This window comes from Oncorhynchus tshawytscha, linkage group LG16, assembly GCF_018296145.1.
Source record: "Oncorhynchus tshawytscha isolate Ot180627B linkage group LG16, Otsh_v2.0, whole genome shotgun sequence".
Lineage (NCBI taxonomy): Eukaryota > Metazoa > Chordata > Actinopteri > Salmoniformes > Salmonidae > Oncorhynchus > Oncorhynchus tshawytscha.
In genome coordinates, this window is record NC_056444.1 from 89,293,833 (window position 1) to 89,301,332 (window position 7,500).

Sequence of the window (7,500 nt, forward strand, 5' to 3'; positions counted from 1 at the left end):
GCAGATGACCTGGAGCCAGTAGGTCTGGCGGCGAATATGTAGCGAGGGCCAGCCGACTAGAGCCTACAGGTCGCAGTGGTGGGTGGTATAAGGTGCTTTAGTGACAAAACGGATGGCACTGTAATAAACTGCATCCAGTTTGCTGAGTAGAGTATCGGAAGCTATTTTGCAGATGACATCGCCGAAGTCGAGGATCGGTAGGATAGTCAGTTTTACTAGGGTAAGTTTGGCAGACACTGCAGATTTTGCAGGTTTTCCTACTTACAAAGCATGTAGAGGTCTGTCATTTTTTATCATAGGTAGACTTCAACTGTGAGAGACGGAATCTAAAACAAAAATCCAGAAAATCACATTGTATGATTTTTAAGTAATTAATTAGCATTTTATTGCATGACATACAGTAAGTATTTGATCACCTACCGGTATACATACCGGTATACATACACAATATTTTGTACTGATGAATACACATTTGGAGAATGTATCTACACACTTTTAGAAGTACTGAAGTCCTTTATATCTATGTGGTTAGTTAATATAGTTTAACGTTTCAAAGTGAAATGATGAAGTGTTTATTTGACTTATAAACTAGTTGTAATCTACTGTGTTGATTTTTTAAAAGATCAATATTGTTAAGATTTCAAATAATAAATTATATTAAACTCATTTATTCATTGTCCCCTCAACAATTATGCCTACTTCCATTCCTTCCTGTCTTCCTGTAGTTGATGACACTTTGCTTCTTGAAAGTACAATATCTTGGAAACTTGACTGCTGACATACAAAACATTTTGGGATTTTATCTATCAAGGTGTCTTTATTCAGACAGGGAGTCAATGCTGAGACCAATGTATCTTTATTCAGACAGGGAGTCAATGCTGAGACAAAGGTTTATTTATTTAGACAGGGAGTCAATGCTGAGACCAAGTTCTTTTTATTTAGACAGGGAGTCAATGCTGAGACCAAGGTATCTTTATTTAGACAGGGAGTCAACGCTGAGACCAAGGTCTATTTATTTAGACGGGAGTCAATGCTGAGACCAAGGTCTATTTAGACAGGGAGTCAAAGCTGAGACAGAGGTCTCTTTATTTAGACAGGGAGTCAATGCTGAGACCAAGGTGTCTTTATTCAGACAGGGAGTCAATGCTGAGACCAAGGTGTCTTTATTTAGACAGGGAGTCAATGCTGAGACCAAGGTGTCTTTATTTAGACAGGGAGTCAATGCTGAGACCAAGGTGTCTTTATTTAGACCGGGAGTCAATGCTGAGACCAAGGTCTATTTAGACAGGGAGTCAATGCTGAGACCAAGGTCTCTTTATTTAGACAGGGAGTCAATGCTGAGACCAAGGTGCCTTTATTTAGACAGGGAGTCAATGCTGAGACCAAGGTGTCTTTATTCAGACAGGGAGTCAATGCTGACATGTAGAAGTGGTTGTAGAGCGTGCAGACAGGGTTTTAGACCATGTAAATGTGGTTGTAGCACGAGTAGATGTGGTGGTAGTATGTGTAAATGTGGTTGTAGAGCGTGCAGACAGGGTTTTAGACCATGTAAATGTGGTTGTAGCACGAGTAGATGTGGTGGTAGTATGTGTAAATGTGGTTGTAGGACGTGCAGGATGAGTAGATGTGGTTTTAGGATGTGTAGATGGGGTTGTAGGATGTGTAGATGGGGTTGGAGGACGTGTAGATGTGTAGATGGGGTTGGATGACGTGTAGATGGGGTTGGAGGACGTGTAGATGGGTTTGGAGGACGTGTAGATGGGGTTGGATGACGTGTAGATGGGGTTGGATGACGTGTAGATGGGGTTGTAGGACGTGTAGATGGGGTTGTAGGACGTGTAGATGGGGTTGTAGGACGTGTAGATGGGGTTGTAGGACGTGTAGATGGGGTTGTGTAGATGGGGTTGGAGGACGTAGATGGGGTTGGAGGACGTGTAGATGGGGTTGGAGGATGTGTAGATGGGGCTGGAGGACATGTAGATGGGGTTGGAGGACGTGTAGATGGGGTTGGAGGAAGTGTAGATGGGGTTGGAGGAAGTGTAGATGGGGTTGTAGAACGTGTAAATGTGTAGATGGGGTTGGAGGATGTGTAGATGGGGCTGTAGGATATGTAGATGGGGTTGTAGGATGTGTAGATGGGGTTGGAGGGTGTGTATATGTGTAGATGGGGTTGGAGGATGTGTAGATGGGGTTGGAGGACGTGTAGATGGGGTTGGATGACGTGTAGATGGGGTTGTAGGACGTGTAGATGGGGTTGTAGGACGTGTAGATGGGGTTGGAAGACGTGTTGATGGGGTTGGAGGACGTGTATATGGGGTTGGAGGACGTGTATATGGGGTTGGAGGATGTGTAGATGGGGTTGGAGGACGTGTAGATGTATAGATGGGGTTGGAGGATGTGTAGATGGGGCTGTAGGATGTGTAGATGGGGTTGTAGGATGTGTAGATGGGGCTGGAGGACATGTAGATGGGGTTGGAGGACGTGTAGATGGGGTTGTGGAGGAATGTAGATGGGGTTGGAGGAAGTGTAGATGGGGTTGTAGGAACGTGTAAATGGGGTAGATGGGGGGTTGGAGGATGTGTAGATGGGGCTGTAGGATGTGTAGATGGGGTTGTAGGATGTGTAGATGGGGTTGGAGGATGTGTGTATATGTGTAGATGGGGTTGGAGGATGTGTAGATGGGGTGGGGTTGGGGTTGGAGGACGTGTAGATGGGGTTGTAGATGACGTGTAGATGGGGTTGGAGGACGTGTAGATGGGGTTGTAGGACGTGTAGATGGGGTTGGAAGACGTGTTGATGGGGTTGGAGGACGTGTAGATGGGGTTGGATGACGTGTAGATGGGGTTGGAGGACGTGTAGATGGGGTTGGAGGACGTGTAGATGGGGTTGGAGGATGTGTAGATGGGGTTGGAGGACGTGTAGATGTATAGATGGGGTTGGAGGATGTGTAGATGGGGCTGTAGGATGTGTAGATGGGGTTGTAGGATGTGTAGATGGGTTGGAGGACGTGTATATGGGGTTGGAGGACGTGTAGATGGGGTTGTAGGACATGTAGATGGGGTTGTAGGACGTGTAGATGGGGTTGGAAGACGTGTTGATGGGGTTGGAGGACGTGTATATGGGGTTGGAGGACGTGTATATGGGGTTGGAGGATGTGTAGATGGGGTTGGAGGACGTGTAGATGTGTAGATGGGGTTGGAGGATGTGTAGATGGGGCTGGAGGATGTGTAGATGGGGTTGGAGGATGTGTAGATGGGTTGGAGGATGTGTAGATGGGGTTGGAGGATGTGTAGATGGGGTTGTTGTAGGACATGTGTAGATGGGGTTGTAGGATGTGTAGATGGGGTTGGAAGACGTGTAGATGGGGTTGGAGGACGTGTAGATGGGGGGTTGGAGGACGTGTAGATGGGGTTGGGAGGAGATGTGTAGATGGGGTTGGAGGATGTGTAGATGACGTGGAGGATGTGTATATGGGGTTGGAGGATGTGTAGATGGGGTTGGAGGATTGTAGATGGGTGTAGGATGTGTAGATGGGGTTGTAGGATGTGTAGATGGGGTTGGAGGATGTGTAGATGGGGTTGGAGGATGTGTAGATGGGGTTGGAGGATGTGTAGATGGGGTTGTAGGATGTGTAGATGGGGTTGTAGGATGTGTAGATGGGGGGTTGGAGGATGTGTAGATGGGGTTGGAGGATGTGTAGATGGGGTTGGAGGATGTGTAGATGGGGTTGGAGGATGTGATGGGGTTGGAGATGTGTAGATGGGGTTGGAGGATGTGTAGATGGGGTTGGAGGATGTGTAGATGGGGTTGGAGGATGTGTAGATGGGGTTGGAGGACGTGTAGATGGGGTTGGAGGATGTGTAGATCGGGTTGGAGGACGTGTAGATGGGGTTGGAGGATGTGTAGATGGGTTGGAGGATGTGTAGATGGGGGGTTGGAGGACGTGTAGATGGGGCTGGAGAATGTGTAGATGGGGTTGTAGGATGTGTAGATGGGGTTGTAGGACGATGGGGTTGTAGATGTGTAGATGGGGTTGGAGGATGTGTAGATGGGGTTGGAGGATGTGCAGATGGGGTTGGAGAATTTGTAGATGGGGTTGTAGGATGTGTAGATGGGGTTGTAGGATGTGTAGATGGGGTTGTAGGACGTGTAGATGTGTAGATGGGGTTGGAGGATGTGTAGATGGGGTCGGAGGACATGTAGATGGGTTGGAGTGTAGATGGGTTGGAGGAGATGGGGTTGGAGGACATGTAGATGGGGTTGGAGGAAGTGTAGATGGGGTTGGAGGAAGTGTAGATGGGGTTGGAGGAAGTGTAGATGGGGTTGGAGGAAGTGTAGATGGGGTTGGAGGACGTGTAGATGGGGTTGGAGGACATGTAGATGGGGTTGGAGGAAGTGTAGATGGGGTTGGAGGACGTGTAGATGGGGTTGGAGGATGTGTAGATGGGGTTGTAGGACGTGTAGATGGGGTTGTAGGACGTGTAGATGGGGTTGTAGGACGTGTAGATGGGGTTGGAGGACGTGTAGATGGGGTTGTAGGACGTGTAGATGGGGTTGTAGGACGTGTAGATGGGGTTGGAGGACATGTAGATGGGTTGGAGGAAGTGTAGATGGGGTTGGAGGACGTGTAGATGGGTTGGAGGACGTGTAGATGGGGTTGGAGGTAGATGGGGCTGGAGGAATGTGTAGATGGGGTTGTAGGACGTGTAGATGGGGTTGTAGGACGTGTAGATGGGGTTGGAGGACGTGTAGATGGGGTTGGAGGATGTGCGTGTAGATGGGGTTGGAGGACGTGTAGATGGGTTGTAGGACGTGTAGATGGGGTTGGAGGACGTGTAGATGGGGTTGTAGGACGTGTAGATGGGGTTGGAGGACGTGTAGATGGGGTTGGAGGACGTGTAGATGGGGTTGGAGGACGTGTAGATGGGGTTGGAGGACGTGTAGATGGGGGGTTGGAGGACGTGTAGATGGGGTTGGAGGACGTGTAGATGGGGTTGGAGGACGTGTAGATGGGGTTGGAGGACGTGGGGTTGGAGGATGGGGTTGGAGGATGTGTAGATGGGGTTGTAGGACGTGTAGATGGGTTGTAGGACGTGTAGATGGCAGGTTGGAGGATGGTTGTAGGACGTGTAGATGGGTTGTAGGACGTGTAGATGGGGTTGGAGGACGTGTAGATGGGGTTGGAGGACGTGTAGATGGGGTTGGAGGACGTGTAGATGGGGTTGTAGGACGTGTAGATGGGGTTGTAGGACGTGTAGATGGGGTTGGAGGACGTGTAGATGGGGGTTGGAGGAAGTGTAGATGGGGTTGGAGGATGTGTAGATGGGTTGGAGGACGTGTAGATGGGGTTGGAGGACGTGTAGATGGGGTTGTAGGACGTGTAGATGGGGTTGTAGGACGTGTAGATGGGGTTGGAGGACGTGTAGATGGGGTTGGAGGACGTGTAGATGGGGTTGGAGGACGTGTAGGACGTGTAGATGGGGTTGTAGGATGTGTAGATGGGGTTGGAGGACGTGTAGATGGGGTTGTAGGACGTGTAGATGGGGTTGGAGGACGTGTAGATGGGTTGGAGGACATGGATGGGGTTGGAGGACGTGTAGATGGGTTGGAGGACGTGTAGATGGGGTTGGAGGACGTGTAGATGGGGTTGGAGGACGTGTAGATGGGGTTGGAGGACGTGTAGATGGGGTTGGAGGACGTGTAGATGGGGTTGGAGGACGTGTAGATGGGGTTGGAGGATGTGTAGATGGGGTTGGAGGACGTGTAGATGGGGCTGTAGGATGTGTAGATGGGGTTGGAGGATGTGTAGATGGGGTTGGAGGATGTGTAGATGGGGTTGGAGGACGTGTAGATGGGGTTGGAGGACGTGTAGATGGGGTTGGAGGACATGTAGATGGGGTTGGAGGGTTGGAGGACGTGTAGATGGGGTTGGAGGACGTGTAGATGGGGTTGGAGGTGTAGATGGGGTTGGAGGAGGACGTGTAGATGGGGTTGGAGGACGTGTAGATGGGGTTGGAGGACGTGTAGATGGGGTTGGAGGACGTGTAGATGGGGGAGGATTGGAGGGGTTGGATGATGTAGATGGGGTTGTAGGATGTGTAGATGGGTTGTAGGACGTGTAGATGTGTAGATGGGGTTGGAGGACGTGTAGATGGGTTGTAGGACGTGTAGATGGGGTTGTAGGACGTGTAGATGGGGTTGTAGGACGTGTAGATGGGGTTGTAGGACGTGTAGATGGGGTTGGAGGAGCGTGTAGATGGGGTTGGAGGACGTGTAGATGGGGTTGTAGGACGTGTAGATGGGGTTGGAGGACGTGTAGATGGGGTTGGAGGACGTGTAGATGGGGTTGGAGGACGTGTAGATGGGGTTGGAGGACGTGTAGATGGGGTTGTAGGACGTGTAGATGGGGTTGTAGGACGTGTAGATGGGTTGTAGGACGTGTAGATGGGGTTGGAGGACGTGTAGATGGGGTTGGAGATGTAGATGGGGTTGGAGGACGTGTAGATGGGGTTGGAGGACGTGTAGATGGGGTTGGAGGACGTGTAGATGGGGTTGGAGGACGTGTAGATGGGGTTGGAGGACGTGTAGATGGGGTTGGAGGACGTGTAGATGGGGCTGGAGGACGTGTAGATGGGGTTGGAGGACGTGTAGATGGGGTTGGAGGATGGGGTTGGAGGACGTGTAGATGGGGTTGTAGATCAGGGTGTAGATGGGTTGTAGGACGTGTAGATGGGGTTGTAGGACGTGTAGATGGGGTTGGAGGACGTGTAGATGGGGTTGGAGGACGTGTAGATGGGGTTGTAGGACGTGTAGATGGGGTTGGAGGACGTGTAGATGGGGTTGGAGGACGTGTAGATGGGTTGTAGGACGTGTAGATGGGGTTGTAGGACGTGTAGATGGGGTTGTAGGACGTGTAGATGGGGTTGTAGGACGTGTAGATGGGGTTGTAGGACGTGTAGATGGGGTTGGAGGACGTGTAGATGGGGTTGGAGGACGTGTAGATGGGGTTGGAGGACGTGTAGATGGGGTTGTAGGACGTGTAGATGGGTTGTAGGACGTGTAGATGGGTTGGAGGACGTGTAGATGGGGTTGATGGGGGAGGACGTGTAGATGGGTTGTAGGACAGATGGGTGTAGATGTAGATGGGGTTGTAGTCAGGGTGTAGATGGGGTTGTAGTCAGATGGGGTAGATGTAGGGGGTTGTAGTCAGGGTGATAGATGGGGTTGTAGATGGGGTTGGAGGGTGTAGATGGGGTTGTAGTCAGGGTGTAGATGGGGTTGTAGTCAGGGTGTAGATGGGGTTGTAGTCAGGGTGTAGATGGGGTTGTAGTCAGGGGGTGTAGATGGGGTTGTAGTCAGGGTGTAGATGGGGGGTTGTAGTCAGGGTGTAGATGAGGGGGGTTGTAGATCAGGGTGTAGATGGGGTTGTAGTCAGGGTGTAGATGGGGTTGTAGTCAGGGTGTAGATGGGGTTGTAGTCAGGGTGTAGATGAGGGGTTGT